Source organism: Dermacentor silvarum, chromosome 11, assembly GCF_013339745.2.
Source record: "Dermacentor silvarum isolate Dsil-2018 chromosome 11, BIME_Dsil_1.4, whole genome shotgun sequence".
In the NCBI taxonomy this organism is placed as follows: Eukaryota; Metazoa; Arthropoda; class Arachnida; order Ixodida; family Ixodidae; genus Dermacentor; species Dermacentor silvarum.
Window position 1 is genome coordinate 26,600,606 of NC_051164.1, and position 24,008 is coordinate 26,624,613.

Genomic DNA, 24,008 nt, shown 5'->3' on the forward strand with positions numbered 1-24,008 from the left:
GACAACAAATTAATAAGTCACGCTTGCAGTACGTACACGAAATGAGCCTACATGGTTATATTTATTTTCATACTGAACTTATGGTGCGTGAAAACCCAAGCGAGTGAACAAAAATTAACCGCTCTTTGAATACTTATTTTCACATAGATTCCAACATATGCATTGGATATGCATAAATTTGCAGCCCGGTTGTTAGGTGTGAAGTGAGTGCTCGAATATGCTGTATCGGTGTTAATAAGTCGTATTTTAAACGTACTGCATTGCGACTCTAAAGCGTTTACGGCCTAAATATGAGCTGTGCAAATATTTATGGAACCCTCGTTTCCTCCAATTTTTAAACGTCAAACTACCCGCGGTCATTCAGGGAAATAAAGTAATCACCTTGTTTAGATATCGTGGAAATTAGATAAAGGTTACGGGCAATGTATAAGCAAACTTGAAAGTATGTGGGTAAATCACGGAATTCAGAGCAAATTATACACTGAAGAACTTCGGAGCATTATAGTTGCGTTTTACGTAAGATGCATAATTTAACGCGGTGTTCTGGAATAACTATAATTGCCACCCAGACCAAATTTTGTGAAAATGGGGCAACACTTGTTGCTCCTTTTCTTCGTCCTTGTTTGTTCGCGCGCCAAAAATTTTTCCATAAAGAATACAATCTGCTTTCCGCATTACAGGACTTCCCAACTCCACTTCCTTCTCCAAATATAAATTAGTTCCAAATACAATACTAGTTACGCCCGTTTCCTCCATCATTCTCACTGCAGTCTTCCAGTTCCAGTATCACGCAAATTATTTTGCATTGCAGCCATCGTTCCGCAGTCTTCGTTTCTCCTGAGGTTACTCACTATCCAACAACCTATAGATTTCCTATTTATTTATTTATTTATTTATTTATTTATTTATTTATTTATTTATTTATTTATTTATTTATTTATTTATTTATATCGGTACCTCTTTTGGCTCTTTCACCTGTATCCGTGGTGGTAGATCGTCGTCTTTCACCGCCGATACAAAGGCGCTGATGCAGACGACCAGTGCTGTCGCGCTGCGGAATTTCGGAGCGCGTTAATCGTAGAAAGCCAACTAGTATAGCTCTTTGAGACACACGCGCAGTCGCGCGATAGCTCCGGGGTGTGCGAAGCATTATATGGTGTGGTAGGAGCGCTCGAGAACGACAGCCCTCCTCCTCGACCGCCACCCTCTCCCCTGTGCAGATTCGGGAGATGGCGTTCCCGGCGGAAGCGGAGGATGGGAATGGCATTTCACGCTACAGCTCGCACACCTGGAAACAGCACACACATGACGAATCAGCGCCGCTACATTTGCGCTCCTTAACGACTTTGTTATCTGCAGAATTAGTACACAACGAAACAATAAGCACTAATTCGATACACTCATTGAAAACAAATATATACTTTGAAGCACATTTCTTTGCTAAATAGGATAGCTTATTAGATGGGGTCTGTTATTCGCTTATATTGACGTTCATCGTCTGCGGTTTGTAATTTATTTTCTAATAAATGCCAAGCACTTCTTGGTGAACTTTTACCTCTTTGACAGTCTCTATCTATCTATCTATCTGTCTATCTATCTGTCTATCTATCTATCTATCTAGCCGCCTACGTATTGGTGCTCTCATGGTCGTTTCGTTAACTTGGTATCTGCCAAAATCGGCATAGTATGAGAAGAGTCTATAACTAACCTAAATATTAGGTCATGACATGAATAACATGACATGTGTGTCATGTAGGTCATGAAACAGCCGCCTACGTCTTGGTGCTGTCGTGGTCCTTTCGCTAACTTCATCATCATCAGCAGCAGCAGCCTATATTTATGTCCACTGCAGGTAGAAGGCGTCTGCCTGCTATCTCCAAACACCAGTGTCTCGCGCTAGCTGTTTCCAACTTGCGCCTGCAGATTTCATAACTTCATCACACCACCTAGTTCTCTGCCGTCCTCGACTGCGCTTCCCTTCTCTTGGTACCCATTCTGTAACTCTAATGGCATACCGGTTATCCATCCTACGCATTACATCGCCTGCCCAGCTCGATTTTTTTTCTCTTAATGTCAAATAGAATATCGGCTATCCCCGTTTGCTGTGGGTTCCGCGGAACCTACGGGTTCCGCAGGCCCCTGCTCGGGGTTCCGTGAGCCAGTGCTGATAAATTTTCCCTGGTCCCGCTCTCGACAAGTGTCTAAAACGGCGAACATGATGTGCGCTTGATCCAAAGAACCTCCATTACTCATGCCCGAGTTACGGTGCCCGAGTGTCAAAAAGCACATCACAGTGCGTAACAGCAACGCGCGAACTGCGCAATAAATACGCAAGCAGCTTGTAGCCACCCAACCTCTGAGAACGGGCAGCGCGCCTAAGCTTTCGCACTTGAATCTCGGAGGCCGTAACTTACCACCATGCGCCTTTCTCCTATTTGTAGATAGGGTAGGTGCCGATAGCGTGCGCACTGACCTATACGTTGAAGGAAAAATTAAAAAGTTGTCGCAGTTTCACCTGAAAGGCGAAGCATCAATTGCGATAGCAAACTTGTAGAGAGCTATACGGAGTAATGATATTAGCTTTATCAGCTGTATAAACTTGGACATGCAGCAACATCGGCAACACGCAGAACTGTTGAAGACGCCATCGGCGTTTTGCCCGCGTTCGCTCAAAATGCGTGCGGCGTTGGTGACTGTTGCCGGAGCCTCTGATATAAATAGGCACTGCGTGCCGCAGCTAAACGTCGCCTCCCTTCCCTCCCCCTCCCCCACGGCCTCTCGCTCGTCGAAAGAAGGCGCGTTTGCTCTACATACATGGTGATTGTGAAGGAGAACAGAGACGCCTACTTTTGCAGCCCTTAAGCGAGCACGGCGCAGAACGCGCGTTTGTTCTCCGCCGTGCGTTCACTCCCCGTGAAAGACGCGCCCCTCGCGCCCTTTCACTCGCACATACAGCGTTCGGCGTGCGGCGACGATTTCTTCTCCAAATGACGTCATACGGAACCTCACGGCGACGGCGACGGCGACGGCGACGGCGACGGCGACGCCGACGGCGACGGCGACGCCGACGGCAGAAATCTGCTTTTGAGTGTCCATATAATTGCTATCGCAATAAAAAAAAAAACGCGGAGCACCGCAAATGCGCGCCGCAGAAGAGCAAGAACGGCGTAGCGTCCAACCGAAACGAAGCGGCGCAGTCCGCATCGCCGTGGTCCTCAGTGGTCCTCTGCTTGCACCGTGGTCCGTAGCGGCAATCGTACGCTGCATGTGACTGACAGCAACGCCGAAGCGCTTCGTGCCTAATTGTGCCTTTAAAGCCTCTATTCTTGCGTTTATCGCCACGCGTAACGCCGCGTTCGCGGCTAGTCGCGTGCCTTCGTAAGTGCGTAGTCGCTATCTCTGATCGCGTCGATAACCACCGCAGTTTCGTCCGCAGCGGTTGCGGCAAATAGTTTCATTTTCACTCGATGCGCGCGTCGGCTGCGTGCCTTCACAACTGCTTAGTCGCCTCCCATGGCAGCGTCGATAGCGACCGCAGTTTCGTCCGCACTTCTTGCAGCGAAAGGTAGCTTCGTTTTGACTTGGTGCGTCTGTCAGCCGCCTGCCTTCTGAACTGCAAGGTCGCCGTCCATGATCGCGTCGATAGCGGCTGCGGTTTCGTCGACAGCGGTTGCGGCAAGCAGTAGTTTCGCTTTTACTCAGTGCAAAGCTGTCGAAGATAAAAAGCACCGGCTACATCGCGATGGACGGACAATTTGTTGGCGAGCAGCTGAGTGGCGAAAAAATAATCGGGATGTGCGCCCGTTGATGCAAAGCGCGTCTCAGATGAAAGCGCGCGCCGCGAAGGATGTCGCGAGGCCTTCGCCGCTGCTAGCGCTAATCAGTCATGAATTTCAGCTTCCGCACTGGTCTTGTGCTAAATAGAAATAAGATTTGACGATTCATTGAGTAAATAAAAGCGTGTTGACGTAGTGCAGCATTTGTTTGTATTCTTGATACCCTCGATAATTCGGTTAAATCGGGAGGGGGGGGGGGTTCCTTGGCACTTTATGGAGCTTAGCAGGGTTCCCTGGGATGAACGTACCTGAGAACCCCTGGGTTATGACATGAATATCAGGACACGTGTGTCATGCAGATCGTGAAACAGTGCCAACGTCTTGGTGCTCTCATGGTCGTTTCGTTAACTTGGTATGTACCAAAATTGGCATAACATGACAAGAATGTATTACGAACATAAATGATAGGTCATGACATGAATATCATGACATGTGTGTCACGTAGGTCATGAAACAGCCACCTACGTCTCATGGTCGTTTCGTTAATTTCGCCTACTTCTTCGCCCACTGCTTCGCATGACATCTATTCCCACAGGGCGTGGGATCTGCTGGCTTTTGTCTTTAAGTATTTCTTTAATTTTAATACTGAAAAACAAAAGAGCCTTACAGGAGGGCAAGAAACACAATGCAATTTCCGTGCAGTGCTATACCCACAATACATCATGCACAGTCACTATCAACATTTTGGAGACCATTCTTGCTAAAATGCATTTATTCACAACCTGGACATTCCGGTTGAAATCAATTAGAACATCCTACATGCGTACGTTCGTAAATTGCAATGCGCTAAGCAATTCCCCGTTTCAAAGCTGTACTGCAAAGTTTTTATGTTTTTCTCCAGACGTTTGCGCATGACAGTAGGTTATTCACAAGAACAGCAACGCATTTTTGCCTTTCAGCGCACTGTAGGGCGTTCTTGTCAATAAAAACAATGAAATAGCTTTGCTCCATAAAAACTTAAAAGCTAATTAATGCGAAATGTCAGATTGAATCAAAAACATCGTTTGAGATAGCGTGCAGCAGCTTCCATGCAAAATAATGGGCTTTAAATATCAGTGCATGCATCACGAAGAGATCTCAAATATGCACGTATTTTTTACACCAATACTGCAAATAAACGCCACTTTTACTGGGTGATTCAGAACTTTGAGAATCAGCACTGCCCATCGACATGACCTCCTACAGCACGCCATGTCCTCAGCGGGCATAAAAATCTTGGAGGCGAAATGCTGAAATATTCGCGAATAACTGGGTGTACGCATCTCGTTACGTGTTATTTAAGGGCCACTAAAGAGAACATTTGACAATTACTAGCCCTGCCTTTAAAAACATCAACTAGGTGTACATATGGCAATAACTACATATGGAGGATTAATTCATGCCGGTGAACCCGGCGGTTTAAAGTAAACCGTACAATTGATGTGGTTTATCTTCTCATAATATAGATAAATTAATTTCAGTATGGCTATTATTATTTTTCGAGCAGTGTTAAGAAAGCGGGCCTAATCAACGAACTGGTCACGGGCAGCAATGGGGGATCCCCATTAAAAATAAATCTAGCTGCTCGTCAATGAGGTCGCAGCTATAGTTGTCTTTCCAAAGAAAACGCTAGCAATAATGCTTACAGTGTTATCTCCTGCTAAGTTTAAAAACAATATGAACGGGCTGCGTCAGCAATGCAGTGCGTGAGTCAAGTTGATGCCGGCTGCAGACAAGTGCAGACAGTTATTCAGCGATCTTACCTCTGTTGTTAAGTCGGTCGCATCGTCGCCTTGGTCACGTTGTTGTATGTTCAGTTCGCTATTTGAATTGCCATTAGGGTGAGCTACAATTCCACTCGATAGAATCCAAAGAACAACGACAATCCAGTTTGAATGAAGGTACTGCATTTTCGTGACTGCACTGTTCCTTGAGAAACGATAGCGGGTACAAAAATCAGAGTTATCTCGCTGAAAATCTTTTCAACGCTTGGCTGCCGAAGCTTCTTCGACTTTAGGGTCTTTGTACTTTTGGTATTTTACGAGAGTGTCTTTTGACGCTTCTTGAAGAACGAAACTGACGTTCATTCCTCACTCTTTCCCTGCATTGCAAAAAGGTTCTGCCTGTGCATTCTTAATGAGTCAGTTGAAATCTTTTGTTACAACAGGCAGGGATCCACGGTATTCTTCCTTTACACGTTTCTAAGCGTGGCAAGACGTAGGCTCTCCGTCGATGAACTATCGACTGTGAACTTTCTGACGGGAATAAACCCCAGGAATCAAAATTGATATGTCCGATTGGAATTTTTTACAGAAATTTGCACCTAGGAAGACAATTCAAACGAGAAATTGCGATCCGTGTACGCACTTCTTTTTTTAATTCCTTGAAAACAGGCTACGCTTTACGCGACACGCCTTCAGTGTGTGCTGCAAGGGGGCCGGAATATTCATTACTGCACTGAATTTTGTCCTACCTTGTTGCATTTCCTAAACTGAGCAAGTAATGGAGGTCGGCGCGGCACTCTTTTCTCTTGACACACATGTACGCGTTGTCTCGACGAATCGGAAACTGAAAAGGCTGAGAACTCTTATCTCGTTTGTTTCTACCTGTCATTTTTTTTCTAATTCTTGTCTTATTTTTATTTGTTTGATCATCATGGGGCCCAAATAAAGGTAATATGAACTTCTGGCTTATCTCACATTCTATAGTGATAGGAAATTCTGCTGTCGTTAAAGCCGTGATTTGATGCATGATGCTTGGCCTCACAACTAACTCGTAAGTATGCCCCAACCTTCTCGCTACTAGTGTCCTCATTTGTGGACATTTTTATAAAGCTAAGCACTCATGAGCGAAAATTTGCAATACATTAGAATTGTATGTCTTTCTAAGCCTAGAGCATGATTTACTTAACTACCATTACTTTGAGTGCGGCGGTCGTTAGAACAAAAGACAAAAAAAAGATGGCGGCGTGCCTTCTCGCAAATCTGCCTGTAGCTGCCAGTATACATATTAGTGGACAAATTTCGCAAACCAAGTACACTTCAGCCAAACATTCAGAGGCATTCAAATCGTGCGAGTTTGTCAGCCTGCATCAAAGTTGATCGTGCTTCCGTAGGAGGGTGCCATATCTTGGCTGAGGTGGCCGTTGAAACAAGAAAGGAAATGGCTTCGAGCAGCTCACGAGATGTTCTCACAACTTGTGTCCACATTTGTGGGCACAGCTTTTTGGCTTCAAAATGATTTTTATGACACCAATTTATTTTTAGCTCCTGAAATAGTGTTAAACAAAGCTGAAAAAACAGTTACCCATTTCGTTGCCTACATTTTTTTTTTGGTAGTGAAGAGGCTAATCCCTGCAACTTTCATAAAAGCTGAAATCATCACTTTTTTTTTTCGATATGTATATGCGGTGCCCTGTTGCGTAAATTCGTTTTTCAAATCCAACAGAGTTGTTTTTCTACTTGCGGAAAAAATGTAGGAAACTTGCTGCAGAAAATGACATATACGGTAGTCCTGAAAGGTTCCCGTAGAATTTATTTGTCTACCTATTGTTTTGTGCACACTGCGTTGTCTGTTCATCGGAACTCATCCTACCATCTGATATAGCTATCTCATTAGGTCAATATGCGCACCGGCTACCTTGGAAAGCAGTGGGCTTCGGATGCGGTACCGTCACTGCAATGACATTTTCTTCAATTGGCACAATCTTTCTTAAACCGCCATAGGCTTTTTTTGTAGCTCCGTTCCTTTTCCAAGCGGATGCCAACTTTTTGTTTCAGACAGTCTGATTCGGGTGTTTCGCTAACCTTGGATGTACAGGGCGTCAAACAACAGGGTTTTTCACTACGGGAGTTACACAACATATCCTATACAAAAAGTGATGCGCTAATTATGTCGAAATGTTACGCTCGTACAGGAAGGGATAGTTTTTTACTCAGTTGCCTCATCGACATGCATTTCTCCTCACTGCTGATCCAGTCATGTGCTCAAGGCTTCCACGTCAACTTCAACGACAACTGGATACCCTATACTAGCGGGATATATATTGCCTGAACGCTGCATTTACGAAAAGTTATCTGTGCTACCATCAGCAAACTGCCAACTTGCATTGTGATAATTGTGGTTCTATACAAGCATAGTAGCACTATAGCATATTTCATTAGGTCGTCAAGTTCACATAGATGAAAAACCTGTTACCAAAGTTTAATAGACACAACTTGTAAGAGACCATTAACGCTAAGAAAAACTTTAGCTCCCAGGTAGCGTCAAACTTGCAACTTTTTTAATTTTTTACCTGTGAGCTCGGCTTATGAGTGCACTTTCTTTTTATGAGTTTACATCACTACAATTCTAAATACCACGTTCCCCTTTTGGTGCAGTAGTTAATAATGCGAAAGCATTATTTGCCCCATGAAGCGGAAAATCCCGCGTTGGCGTTACCACGCCTGCGTCCAGAAAGGCTACGAACCCACTACCATTCACCTTTGGTGTTAATTAACACTAAGTTAATTAAGGTCGGTGTTGGCATGACACTCCATGGTCCGACGAGGGTACAAACGGACGACCAATGGTGAAGGTAATTAAGGGCCGTGTTGACGGGACGACGCCATGGTCCGAAAAGGCTACGAACCCACCACCATAGGGGAGAGTGGAACCAACCGCCTTCGGTGTTAATTAAGGCTAATTTATTTAACACCACCGCTGGCGTGACCCCGCCTGGGTCCTAAAAGGATATGAACCCACGACCTTTGGTGAGAGTCATACCCAACGCCTTTAGTGTTAGTTGAGGCCAAGTTAATTAAGGCCGGCGTTGGCGTGCCCACGCCATGGTCCGAAAAGGCTACGAACCCATCACCATTGGCGAAGGTAGGTAAGGCTGGCGTTGTCGTGACCATGCCAGGCTCCGAAAAGGCTATGAACCCACGACCTTTGGTCTTAATTGAAGTGATGTTAATTAATGCCGGTGTTGGCGTAACCACGCCAAGGTCCGAAAAGCTACAATACCAGGACCATTGGAGGTAAATGAGACGAAGTTAATTAAGTAAAAGGTATTATGATAGAGTGATAATTAGGGCGCTCGAACATATGACCTTTGGTGTTAATTAAGGCTAATTTAATTAACGCCGGCGTTGGCCGGGCCGCGCTATGGTACGCAAAGGCTAGGAACCCATGACCTTTGGCGAATTAATTAAGGTGGGCATTGGCCTGACTACGCCATGGCCTGGAAATGCTACGAACCCACGACCATTGGTGGGAGTCGAACCCATGACCTTTCGTGTTAATTAAGTAGTAGTTAACTAACGCACATTTATTTAAGTAGCGTTAATTAGGCATCGAACCCACACCCTTGGGTAACCCTCGATCTTTGTTGGGAGTCGAACCACAACCTTGCGTTGTGCGCACCTTATGGCGAACATCGTTGGTCAAATCCCGTCGCGGCGCTCGATCAAGGGCTAACAGCTGCTGCTGTCATACTATTGACTCCCAATTTATGTCGTGTCAAGCGTGCTGCTTCCATGAAAAAAAAGCGTTCAAAATTCAAAATGAGAGCCGCAGCAGAAGGCATGACGATCATGATGATGATGATGGTGACCGCGAAGCTTGGTCAAGGCATTACAGCTGCTGCTGTCAAGGTACCATTGACTCCCAATTGTGGTCATGTCAAGCGTGCTGCTTCTGTGAGAAAAAAAAAACATTCAGATTTCAAAATGAGAGCTGCAGCAGAAGGCATGATGATAATGATGTCATGATGAGAGCGGAGAAGAAGATAGAGAGAAGCAATTGTTAGTAGTTCCTGAATTTGCGGCAAATTATGTTTTTTTTATCTCGAATCCCATGCTCCTCCTCTTTCGCGCAGGTTCCGTCTTTCTACAGTGCAGACGTTCTTGATAATTTATCAATCACTGGTGCGACGTACTCAAACAATATTCATTTCCCAGCCTGCATTGTTTTTTGGTGCAAACTGGCCGCCATCACATACTTCGCAGATGACATACCTGCACCAGTTACTTGACCCTTTGAGCGTGCACATCTCAGATATACTTCCGATTCCCGGCAGGTCTGTTACCACTGATATTCGATTCGACTTTTTTCCTAATAATGCAAAATTACTTCCACATCGCATTCTAGAAGGTCTATTACAAGATCTTCTGCAGAGACTTCAAACAAGCATCGTTATTGCGACAGATGCTTCACAATGTGAAGAAAATTTTCTCTTTGGCGGCCAGATCTTCTTATCCGAATTTATGGCAGTGGTACTGGCTGTACACAAACTGGACTAATCTATTACGTCAGCCGGGATAGTCACTGATTCATTATCGTTGTGTTCATCCCTCACCGCTTCTCGTTACTCTCGCGTAATGAGGACGTTTCATTCATTGGTACTTGAATAATTGACAAGCGTGCGATTAATCTGGGTGCCTGGCCATAAAGGACTGATTGTAAATGAAATTACAGATTCCCGTGCCGAGGCACCGACAAGTGGCCCAATTCTCCCGTATTGCCCTTAGACTGCTCATGTCGCTGCTGCTAGATTTCGCAGGAGTGTCACGCTATTCTCGTCGTGTCACGTCTGCTGCTTCAATGAGGCAAAATCGTCAGAGTAATGCTGATTTAACAAAACGCGAATCTGATTTAAAGAAGTAAAAGCGGTCTTTGGATTCTGAACCGCGGCAACGAGAAGCCGAGGCGAAGAAGGGCAAACAAGAAGATGAGGCTGCTAAAAAGGATCATCGACGACGACAGTTCACAGCCGCTAACAATCGCTTCAAGAAAGCGTCTGAGCACAAGCCATTTGGAAGTGCGTGTAATGTGTTATTGACAGTGGTTCAGAAATCACTTGAGTGTCGTTCAGGAACCTGCACTTGCATTGCTTCTTCCGCATTTCCCTGACAAGGATGTGACCACCGTCCCAATTTGCCGTTTCCAAATTTACCAATTTAATACTAATTGCAGAGATTCAGCCTGTCGAGGTGGCGAAATCGAAACGATCCAATCTGCTCAACGCGCTGACTAGTGCGCGAGAAATTCGTAAGGGCTTTGCCGCTTGTCGATGCATGCGCCCGTGGTGTAATGGTTTCACTGTCTGGCTTCTATAGTGGAGCTCCTGTGTTCTAATCCTGCCGCCGTACAGTTTTAATAATGTTTATTTAATTATTTATTACGCTGTACTTTCTTGAAAATGAGGAGTTTACAAAGTCAAGAAGCCGCTTGAAGCCAGAAGGACAAAGTTTAGGTTAATCCATGTACTTCCCATGGTGACTGAGCCACCTCGCTTCCAGCTCCCGTAGGCACAAGCGACAGATGTCCCTCTAGTAGTTATTGTATGAACTATGTGGCTTTCAAGACACAGCGGCCCGGGCGCGCGCGCGCGGCCGGCCGAAGCAAAATCACGACGACGACAGCACAACTTCATTGAAAGTACTGCATTCTCGTGACTGCACCTTTTTAAGGAATCAAAGCATTCTCGTTAAGAAAAGCTCAGTTATCTGACCTAAAATGCTTATAGCGCTTGGCTGATCAAGGCTATAACCCGCTGGTCATATGTTCTCTTCATTTTTTCCGAGATTGTGCCCTGACACAATCTCGGAAAGAACGAATCCACAAAGAACGAAACCGACCTTCATTTCTCACTCTTCCCTTCCAGTGAGAAAAGGTTCTGCCTGTGCTTTGATAATTACTTGGTGTGCGTCAAGACGTAGGCTGTTCACCTTTACAACCCTGGCTGCAAGCTTCCTGAAAAGTTTAGCTACGTGGGAAGAAAGTTCTAATGTCTGCTCATGCTCCCACCAGAATGTTAACTAAGGAAGAGCTAATTTAAGAAGGCTAACATGCGCACAGTTTATTATTGCGATAGCAATTATATGGACACTTCAACCGGATTTCTGCCATCGTCGTCACCGTCGCCGTCGCCGTGAGGTTCCCTATAGATAATATCTTCGCCGCGCGCCGTATGCCCGAGCGGAAGCGTGCGGGGACGCGCGCTATCACGGAGAGCGAACGCACTCAATCTCCCACGCGCAAGCAAGGAAGCGGGAAGCCAACGCCGGAGGGAGGGGGGGGGGGGCACTTCTACTCTGCCAACAACCGCGCTCGTCGCTCGCCCGCACCGTCTCTTATCTCCACACGGCTCTGACCTTTATGCGCCGTGCATTCGCCGCTCAGTTTCCGCTGAAGCGATAGACCGCACGTACCTTCGCCCGCTGCGGCGTATGCGCTTGCTGCCAGCGTTTTGACAGTCGTTGTCTGCAGTCAGTCAGTGTGATCTATTCATGTTTGTTTGTGCGCGCTCACACCACGCTTGTTCATTCAGTTAGTAATTGTCGGGCCACATTTTCCAACGCACGCTACACATGCAATGCTGCCCGGATCGGAAGTGCAGCGCTACAGGTGTGTCCCTTCGCACGCGCTGCCCACGAGAAGCGCTTCTCATCAACACCACCGTTTCAAACGCGCCTTCTCGTGGTAATCGAGTCTCTGTTCATGTCGGTCTACTTACGCCGCAGCACACCTGCTTACTTAATCAGCCCATGTTTACTACCATTCATATTGCTACCAAAGCCGCTCACCTTACTTCGTATGACATTGCTGTGTTGCTATCGCATTCATTGCTTTGCCCTTAGAGCGAAACTGGGACATTTTATTCTTGAAAGTACGTTCTACGCGAGGTGCCCAACATCAGTGCACGCTGCAAATAGGTCGTAAAATGTTTGAACACACTCACGATTATCTTGGTGCAGTAGTAACTACTGGAGGATCACCGTAGCGTGCGGGCAAAGCTCGATTCGGTTACTGACATGGACAATCCTTTATCCTAGTGTACAATGGTAAAGCACCGAACGCGTAACGCGGAAGATGCGGGGTGGGCTCTCACCTGCAAAAAGTTGTGTTTTCGTCCGTTTTCACACTAGTTTTTTTATATTATTTCTACATTTCAATGTCAAGTAACACTAAAATATTGTGCTTTTCCTGGCTTCCTTGCCTGTCTTCTTCATATTGTTGCAACTCTTCCTATTCAAGAGAACTTTGTGTGTGTGTGTTTGAAAGAACGACACAGACACAACGAACCATCGTTTCTAGGTCTTCTTGTGGGTAGGCTGTGCTTGGCCCAGCGGCTTCTTCGTCGACCACCTCCATGGTGAACGAAACGTATGAACTAAACTCGGAGGAGCAAGCAAGCGAACATCTTTCCCCTGGCGCGATATGGGGGCGAGGATCGAGGGAGGGCGAGGTGGAAGCACAGCGCGCGCCGCCTGGTGGGACATAACCCCCTCTCGAGCTATGCAGAAGCGCATCTTACAAGCCCTCTCCGGTGCTGACGTCAGAGTATTAACGAGCGCGCACGCAGCTGTCGCGAGCAAACGAGCGAGCAGGTGCGCGCCGGCAGAGCAGAAGCGAGAGAGGAGGGAGTGACGTCACATCCGCTCTGCTAGGTAGTTGTTCAGTCTATGCCAGGCAACTGTTTTTCATTATTAGCTCATTAAATGCCGTGTCACCTTCTTGTGTGTGACGTCATTAGTGAGGTTATTCCGCTTTCTACTTCAGGATTTCCGGGCATTTCGCCAAATTCGTACTCACATGGCGGGTCTCTAAAGTCTGCGATTCTGTGCTTTGGTGTGAATCAGTGATTTCTAAATAGTTCTAATTATTCGAGACACTTCAGTAACTCAACTTCTAACTAAACTTATTCTCTGATATCATATTTATAATTCAGACCATGAATTTTGTACTGTACGATTTTTGTCTATTTTTTCTGATTTATTTTGAATTTCGTCCCTGGTAACCAGTGATTTCTAATTATTTCTAATTATTCCAGACACTTCAGTCGCTCAACTGGTAACTAAGCTTATGCTCCGATACCATATCTACAATTAAATCCATGAATTTGGCGCTGTACCTTTTTTTCTGATTTATTTTGAATTTCGTGCCCGATCGTCTCAGGAGGTGAACCGGGAGTGCTGCGCAAGAAACAAGAGTGTCACTCGATGCTCTTGCAACTAAAAAGCGTAGTCCACACTCAACTCAATGCAGCCACAGAGAAACCGGAGATATCAACATTTGCCGTACAAGAGTTTTACTGGGGCAAAGATGAAGCAAATGTCTCTAATAACACGCCGGAAGGACCGGATGAAATTCGAGTAATGATAACCAAACAGCGGGGTTCAATGAGAAAGGCTAGGTGAAAAAGGAAATTCACCCCGTGGTGAACTACGTAACCCACAATGGTAAAAACTATGTCTAACGTGTGGGTGCGTTTATGCCTATAGAACGTTGAGAAACAAGTAGCCATAAGTCTGTAGATATTTTTTGCCGACCCGCTAGAAGCCTATTGGTGACGGCAACGTATTGTTTTGAGATTGTTTTCATTCGTTCGTTTTTTTTTTTTATGTGAGAAAATTGTCAATAGGTAGCACCCAACGGCCGGACGCCTGGGCCGTTGGGTGCTGCGTTTACAGGAGTACGACTACACTGTCACATATAGGCGCGGCAGGCAACACCAAGATGCTGACGCTTTGTCTCGCTTCCCGGTGTCGCGAAGGGCCCTTGTTTAACCTTCCATCCGTTGGGCATCGCCCAGCCAACCGACCAAGACGATGGCTATTAGCTCGACACAGTTCGTGACCTCGGTAGACATCAGAAGACCTCGCCTCCTTTCAACGTGCAGATACATACTGCCGCACAATTATCGACCGGCTCACTGGCTTTTCCCGTCCTCCCAACAGCCGCTTAAGACGACTTGCACGTTTTAAACTTCATGGCCGATGATTATTTCGGCAAGTTTACCACCCTACCGGTAACCGATGGGTCCCGGTCGTCCCTCGCTCACTTCGACTACAAGGTTTATAAGGGTTTCACGACGACGCAACGGCTGGCCACTTTGGATTTCACAAAACCTACGCCCGCATAAAGACTCGCTGTTTTTGGCCTTGCCTGCGCTCTGGTGTTGCCAAAAACAGCGAGTCTTAATGCGGTAGTAGGTTTTCTGAAATCTAAAGTGGTCAGCCGTTGCGTCGTCGTGAAACACTTGTAAATCTTATAGTTCGTGTGCGTCATGCCAACACCTTAAACTCTTGACATCTCTTACCGCCGGCCCTCTATGACCATTGCCGTGTCCGTTCATTCCCTTCGAATTCGTGGGCATCGACTTATACGGTCCCCTTCCGCTTACACCCGCGGGTCACCGCTGGATTGTCACCGCCGTGGACCATCTCACTCGCTACGCTGAGATGGCAGCTCTTCCTTCTGGTGCTGCCTCTGAAGTCTCCGAGTTGGTCCTGCACGCCATTTTCTTCCACCACGGCGCGCGTCCTGTTCTTCTGAGTCACCATGGCAAGATATGTATTTCGCAAGTTCTTGCTTAAGTCCTTCAGGCCTCTAACACCATCCATAAGACCACCTTAGCGTATCATCCCCAAACCAATGGTCTTACCTAGCGTTTCCATCCAACTCTGTCGGACATGATCTCCGCGTATGTTAAACCCGACAACAAAAACTGCGACACTATACCTGCTTTCGTCCCGTTTGATAATAACACTGCCGTTCAACGCACAACAAACTACAGCCCTTTTTTCCTCGTGTACAGCCGCGCACCGTCTTTTGTTTTGGACACCACCTTCCTAAGACTCTACGCCTTCTGTTCCTATCCACATCTCTACCAGAGGAGTTCGCCGCCCGCATCGCCCACTGCCGCAAAAATGGACGCGCGCGCGCCAGCACCGCGACCATTTCGGACTAGCGGAAAGTCCGTTGTGATGCGACGTGTCGTGTCATTTCGTTCCGCCCAGGCGACGAAGTGCTCCATGTGTGCATCTGTTAGAGTAAAGGGGCTCTGTGAAAACTGTTATCACAGGTATCTCGGTCCGTACACCGTGCTTGAAAGAACATCCGTCGTTCGTAGCCTATCGCGTCGCTCCTGTTAGCCGGCTACTGACCACCGTTGCCGCCACATCGAAATCGTTCACGTCTCTTACCTGCCGTGTCTTCGGCGTTCGTACAGTTTCTGACTTGCTGCCTTGCCGACCGCTTTCGTGAGAGGGAAGTAAGTGTGAACGCTAACTGTGTAGTACATCCTTGTCTTTATCTGTACATACCCATCCTCATAATCATCATCCTCGTTTGTCTGGTTGATGCTCGCTGGCTGGCTCGCGCGGCTGCGTTGCAATACAAGGGCTCTGCCATCGTATCGGGCTTCACATTACAATATATATATATATATATATATATATATATATATATATATATATATATATATATGACTTATTGAATTGAACATGTCTAGAAATCACTGTAAATCCCTCATAGTGCTGATGTCCCTTCTCCTGCAGTGTAAATTCCATTGCTCAAGTTATACTTCCTATTCCTATGTTAAACTTTGTGATGATGTGCACAAAGCAACTACGGAAAAAAGGCGGAAAGGAACGTCGAGGACATCTCTGACTTAGGATTAGGCAAAGGGCGAGGCTTTTTGTTTTTTGTATGCCCCGTCAGTCATGCGCCACATCATGTCGCGTGGATAAGGGATGGAGCGCTTGCAGCACAACGCACAGAGAAAGGTTCATCAACTGCTCATTGGACTTGGTATATGACATTTCCGTCTCCCGGGACTAAACTATGTTGGGCAGGCTTGCACATGCCTAAATGTCAGATTAGGGGAACAGCATTTCAAAGAGCATAAAGGAAGAGAGGGATTTCTTGCTTTATATTGTAATCAACGGACGTTCAGCAAGAAACCAATTAGCCCAGCAACAAGTAGCAATCAATATTACTGTGCTCCGTTGCATAACCGCAATAATAGCGACAACACAATAGGATTACTGAAGCTCAAGCTATTGCTAAAGGCACTTGCGTCCATAACGTTTGGTCGCATTGTCCGAAATTGAACTTAATTAGCTAGAATGTTCAGTGAGTGGCTGTCACCGGCTTGTCACCCATTCGCCATCTGCGCGAAGTCGTCGACGGGGTATAAAGACGGTTGGTCGCTTCGTACTCAAGCGAACGCAATGAAAGGGTCAGAGTCGGAAGTAAACAAAAATAACAAGATATTTATCGAATGACAACAATAAGCAAATTAATAAAAAATACAAGAAAACTAACACACATGTATTTAATATAGATCAGTGATGGTGACAAAATCAATATAACGAGAACTTAAGAGTGGATATAAATAGGCAGGGCGCTGATCGAATCAAACTAACACCACAAAAGAATATACTTAACAATGCTCCACTAAAACAAAGTTCTAAAGAAACCGAACAGTGGCATATGCAAGGCCAGGCAGCAGCAGCAAATCCATAAACCGTGAAGTCGACGGCAGAGCTTTCCCGAAGAACGCTTGCGACTGGATCTTGTTGAGGTGTATGCGATTGCTGGGCTGTGTTCCTGAGAGTCTAGATCTGACGACTTCCGTGGAGCAGATTGCGCCAACTTGAGGGAAACTACCGTGAGCTTCGTTGCAGACGTTGGATTGTCGTCACGTACGTACGTAGCCACGAGTTCATACGTGGCTAGGCCGCCCAGGTGATACTGGACGGCACTAGCCCCTCGACTGCTTCTCAGCAGATTATAGGTACAGTTTCTAGACTGATTATCAGGGATTAAATAACTTCTCCCTTCACTAGTCCCCTGGATCGGGGAACGGCCGATAGTGGTGACTATCCAATGAAATTCAGCCAATTATTTCATGACTCCTCCCAAAGGTCTTGACCGCGCCCCTTTTAATCAGGGGCGAGGGAACGGGTGATCCCCCCCCCCCCCCCCCCCCGCTGGTTGAGGCATACACGCACACCGATTGATTCGTGGCTGACCCCTACTGTTCGTTGACAAGCGCAGAAGCAACAGCAAACAGCGACAGGCGGTCATACGGCGCCATGTCCTCTGACACGCATACCCTGCTAGCCGTTCGTTGATACGGTATCGCACAGAGACACCACATATTTCGGGGTATTCGAAATCCCGTTGACCCTTCCCGTCTTAGCAGCCCTAGCAAGGTTGCGAAGGGGTTCCTAAAAACGACTCTCGGGGTATGCGTCAATGTCGCACCAACAAAAAAAAATACCTAAACCTTCTTTAGACATTTTCGGCCGCTTGGCCGAGCGATGGGTAGATAAAAGTGTAGTGTTGACTCTTTCGACTCCCACCCCTTTTCGACAGAAAAACTTTAGGCGCGTGGAGAAGAGTTGATCATGGCCAACGCAATATGACATCACTTTTGAACTTTCTGTGTGAGACTGCATCGCTTAGACGGTCGTCTCTATGACCTGTGTGTCTTATTTTCCAATGGCTACCTGGCCATTGCGGGATCAGTGGACACGATCTCGCTGACAAAGCTGCCCGAGAGTCACATCAAGAACAACACAGCGTTCCCATTCCTCTTTCCAGGTCAGACGCGGAAATGCAGCTTCGTCACCTGGCACGCAAGCTCTCTTTAACAGAGTGGAACACCCCAAATATAAGGCGCACCAGGCTACACGAACTGAACCCTTCGCTCCAACTCCGACCTCCACCCGGGATTCACCGACGTCAGGCATCGCTTCTATACCAGCTGTGGTTGGGAGTGGCTTTCACGAAGGCGTACTGTGCTTTGATTGGAATGACCGAAGGTGCTACGTGCGACGTCTGCGGCAGCGAAGAGGACATAGAACATTTATTGTGTCATTGCGATCGATTTCAGTCGGAAAGAGGAACATTATCGAACGCATTGCGACGACTTGACGATCGACCGTTGTCCGTGCAGGTGCTCCTTGAAGACCGTCCCCATCGCTCGTTGGCCCACAAAGCTGTGAAGGCACTGTTGTCTTACTTGAGGACGACCGGCCTAAGTGAACGCCTTTGAATTTCTCAAGCCCTCCGCGTGCGTGGGCGAGCTCACCGTGTAATTCTCCCCCCCCCTCCTCTCTCTATCTCATCTTTCGATTCCCTCTTTCCCGTCCCCCAGAGTAGAGTAGCCAACCAGACGCATTTCTGGTTAGCATCCCTGCCTTCTCTTTCTCTCCTCCTCTTCCTCCTCCTCTATGACCTGTGAAAACAGGCCTTTTGAGAATTGAAGACAGTGGGAAATGTGTTTGCACGATGGCATTCTGTGTGGACAAAGTTACTCCTGTGTGTAGTGTGTCTGAAGCGCACATCAACGTGTTGTACAACGTGTTTATGCAGTAGCTCATTGTACCATATCATAATCACCTGCCACCTACCTCTGCCTGTATCTCCTTCTTACCCTTATACCCCTGTAAGGAGTAGCAGGTTTGAGACACGCTCTCCAGGCCGAACTCTCCTCCTTTCTCTTCATTAAAGAGCTACTCCTCCTCCTCCTGCTGCCCGAGTGACTGGCAATACCCGTCTTTCTCGGCGTTGTTTAGTGCCATGACCTTTGGGAGCCTGTCGAGCGGCGCTTCACCGACTTCAAAAAATGCCGCACCGTGACAGTTGAGCACCGTCTCAATTTCAGTTGTTGCTTCTTAACGATTTGAGACGTCTTCAAGCATTGGCTCCGTGCATCGTTAGTTTTAAATGTTCCACACATGTGCTAGGGTTAACTACGTGTCTTTACGATAATAAAGTTTAGTTGGAAGTCAGCGCTCGTCTACGTCGTTCCTTTCCGTCCTTTGTCCGCAAATGGCGAAAAGTTCAGGAGTAGGTCACGCATTTTGAGATTTCGCTAGCGCTGTGCACATTATCATGGGTCACCAACTGGTGCAGCCTAACTTTTCCAAGCTCGATCCGATCTACTACCTAGAAAATTTCACTACTGCCATGGGAACGGCATTCGCTCTGACATATGCCAATTTTTTATATCACATCAAAAACTGCAGCTGCTGATATCATTTCCGTTGAAACCTTAATTATCTCCGCTGCATATATGACATCTTCAATATATAGGAACCTTGAGTCAGTGCGCTAGTTGTATTCTTTACTCATATTTATTCCGCTCTAGTATTCATAATAAATTCCTTGGCATTTCAATTTATCCAGCACATGGGGATATGAAAAAGTACCCTAGAAAACCTACTTCGGCTGTGATATCAGGTGGTACTGTGAATATCAGGTCAGGAAAAAGAAATAAAATGGCGAAAATGGCGCAACCTCAATTATCAACCCAGCAGCCTACATGGCAGTCGTTCTTTCGCGCTACACTGTGATCTAGGAGTACGACACGGATTACCGTCGCAAGACTTCACCGGACTCGGCATGACTCAGTATGGCTTGTCCAGGACAAGCCGCCATTTCACATGTAGCAGGTCACCTCGTAAAATTTACAGTACTAGAAGGTGATATCAGTATTGCCTGGGAAATCAACTAAATTACCGACGTTCTCACCCAACAATGGACGAAACTCCTTGAGAGTGCCTGAAGTAAACGAGTGTAATGTATACTGTGCCTTCAGAGTGCACCCGCCTATTGGTAACTGCAGAATCCGTTACTTGTGCTAGCAACACTGTCCCAATAAACTAAAAGGCTAGCATATCAAAGTTCACGGCGGCTCTTTCGCTTGGCTTACATTTCTCCTTTGTAGCCTCGAATCGAGGTGTTTCGTGGAAGCCGAAAGGGTACTTGCTGCCAATCATCTTACCTCGATCGGCCTCAAGGACTTCCTCGACGAAACCGCGGAAACAGTATCGCTCTGCGTGCAAACGTCCAGCCTTCCCAGCGAGCCGCATCAGATTTTTAACACGAAAGTGTTTTATGCCGGGGTCCACCAAGACTTCACTGACGTATTTCCGTCACGGAAATACGTCACAGAACATAATACAAAGAAAGAAACCAGAAGAAAAAGTTCCACAAACATGCAAAATTTGGAAATCGAACCCACGACCTCTCGGTCCGCGACGATAGATCGCCGAGCGTTTAACCCATTGCGCCACAAACGCATTCGCAGAGAGCTACACAGACGCGCCTTATATATCTAAAGCCCAGACCACACGTACGCTTGCAAACGCGCGCAAGCTCGCGTCCGCGCGCCCACGCATGCGCAGATGGTGCGGCACGGCTCGTACGCGTCGAAATGCGGCGCGATCTCGGTGATCAGCTCCTCTCAGTTATCGCGCGCCTGGGCTGCCTCGCGTCGGCGCGCCTGGCTACGCAGCGACGGCGCGGTACATTCAACTTTCAGTTAAGCAGAATTATATCATGCAAGAAAGTGCTTCTTCTTCACTTTTTGTGCTGATATAACAGCTCCAAAAAGATAACAATTACGTTTATAGATATCGAAGCATTTTGAAGCACTGCCAACAACGGAATACGAAGTGGCGTCGGCCAAGGTGTAAACAAGTGAGGCCAGTGAGCGCGCGCTGTCGCGCGTATTTGTGGATGCAAACCGCCATTCCTCGCTAGGCGCGGCAACCGCAAGGCGCGTAGACGCGAGCTTACGCGCGTCCGCAAGCGTACGTGTGGTCTGGGCTTAACACTCCTCCGTGTACCCGCGCTCTTGCTCGGGGCGGTGCCGCCGCCTACGAGCAGAAAAGAGAAGTACTGCATTATGACACTAACGCGCACCGACAGTGAACGCTTCGGTGGTCTCAGCACTACGACGCCTCGATGCCAGCATTCGAAGGGATGCTGGCATCAAGAAGCACTACCAACGCCACCTAGGTGGCGTTCACCGTACTCAGCACAGCGGAGCGTGGCCTCCGCAATTAGCTCTGAAAATGTTTCTGAAGTTGATCGCGGAGGCTGCAATTACGACGCGCTGTACGCGCTGATTTGACTCGGTGACGATTCAGTTAGGTGCTTTGTCTTGCGCGTTGTATTAGTGTGTCAGTTACGTGCTTCGTCTTTCGCGTTGTGCTAGCGTGTGCAGCGTAGTGCAGCTTCCATATGCACGACGGTTGCTCATGGTCATCGACGTTGGTAGTCGTGATGGAGGAGACGTGCCACCAGGCGTCAGCGTGGGTGCATCAACGCCTAAGGGCGCTTTAGCCACAAAACACCAATAGACATTATATATCAATGTGCAATAAACATTACACTACTTCTGTGAAGACACGTTTCACTTTCGTGTTCTATACCGATTCCTATATAAGAGGGATCAACCACATTTTTTTTAAAGACAAAGAGCCTTTCAAGCGAGCCGGAGGGTTAAAAAAAAGGAAGTGTTCGCGCTTAGCGAGCCTCTCCGAAAGATGCATGCACTTTTTCGCAGCGTTGCCCTACTGCTACCGGTACTATACTTGGCTGTTTTCGGCCTTCAAAGGCAACTCCACGCTGCGACTCATTCGTGTAGCAGTATATCACATATAGATTCTCGTGCTTTCAGGAGCTAAATAAGGATAAATAAGGAGCTAAATAGCTAAATACGTTCATTCCTGTAGGCACGTGCCAACCTTTAAGTCAGCTTAAAACTGTCGGATACTCTCAATTGTTGACAGGCATCCTGTCTGCGACAATAATTGCTGGCACTAGTTCACTAACTGCTTGTTCCTCATGCTTAAGTGTGTTTTTCACACTTGCTAGACGCGCGCAAGTCCCAGTCCTGAAACCTCGGGCTCATGCTGTGTTGATGGCGTCGTGTCGGATACCTGCACTAGCAGAGACGACCACGTCCGTGATTGGAATCCCGCTGCTGTGAAAAATTCGCAAGATATTTCTTTTACATTTCATGTCGTAACAGCACAGGTGTACACTCGTTGGCGTACCCTTACGTACACTTTCAGTACCATCTGCCGAAGAAGTCTTCTCAGGTGTGGACCAAAGTAAAGCTATATGAAAGAGAAGAAGAAAGAGTGATCAGTGCTTGAATGCTGCCATGCTTTCTTTTACTTTGCGTTTCTCATTTTCAAAAAGAATCTTCTTTAGCAACCTACTGACACCCGATTCTTGGCCTATCCCCCTCAGTGTGTGCGAGTGATGATAAAGAATCATCATCATCATCATCATCATCATCAGCTGCCATGTCGTTTTTATCTACCTAATTTAACCACCCGATTCATAGCCAATCCCCCACTGTGGGTATGCGCCACAACCACTCAGGTCCACAACAACTACTGCAACTCGTATGCGTCGCCTGCTTAATGGTCGTCTGCCAATGCCCATCTCGCGTTCCCGCCGTACAGTAAGGTTCGCGAAGGAGGACGCCGGCCGAGCACTCAGGTACTTAATTTGAAGTTTCAAAGACAATGAAGGAGTAATAATGTCCTAGTACGCTCGACAGTCCCAAGAGACCAACGCTGATTTAACCTTGTCGTCCCCGTTGGCGCAAGTTAACTGCTTGCGCAGGCCTCATTTCCTGAACTATGAAATTATCATTCCTAAAGAGCTACTGTACTACTGTCATCAGTCTTTCTCATTTAGCAAGCGATTGGAGACTGGCCGGGAAAGCCAGAGCACTGAACTTTGATGAGAGACCTTGGAGGTTTCGTTATCTTTTCCTCTGTCTTATTCTTCTTTAAATAACCGATTACAGTTAATATGAACATATATCATCATCATCATCATCATCATCATCATCATCAGCCTATATTTATGTCTACTACAGGATGAAGGCCTCTCCCTGTGATCTCCAATTACCCCTGTCGGAAAAAATACATATATATATATATATATATATATATATATATATATATATATATATATATATATTATGTAGCAATTCGATCAGAATGCGGCTTGTGCGGTACACTTAGTTGCTCGTTAATGAACATGCAACAGCCTGCGTTTGTGGTTGTTTCCCCTCTTTTGGGGTCACAAGTCATGCACTGTTGTGCCGTGCATACGTGCCTATCATCGAGGCGGCGGAAGCTCCCACCTCTGCGCGACAAAATCAAGAATTCGACGCGTGGGACGACTTCAAGAAGCACCCATCTTTGCCGCGGCGAAGCAATTAGACACGTGTCATTTCAAGCGGCACCAGGACTCCCCCCCGTGGAAAGAAGAATACGACGCGGGTGACGTCAGCAACCGCCCGTCTGGGTCCTGTCGACGAGTCGCCGCCAAGGGGATTTAAGGAAGAACCGGCCCATTGTTAAGCAGAGAGTCGCCACCGGCCGCCCCATCGGTCTGCGCTCTTACTGCTTTTACCAGCTATCACCAGCTAATGGCATCAATTACCAGTTATTACCTGCTATATCTGTATATATTTGTACATATTGTATAAAGCTTTCGTCTCCTCTTCGTTTGCTCCAAGACTCCGTTTCTCGTCTTCCACCCCGAAGTCACAACAGCACTCAGGGGATGGCAGCGGGCAAGTTGGGTTAAGTGTGAAGT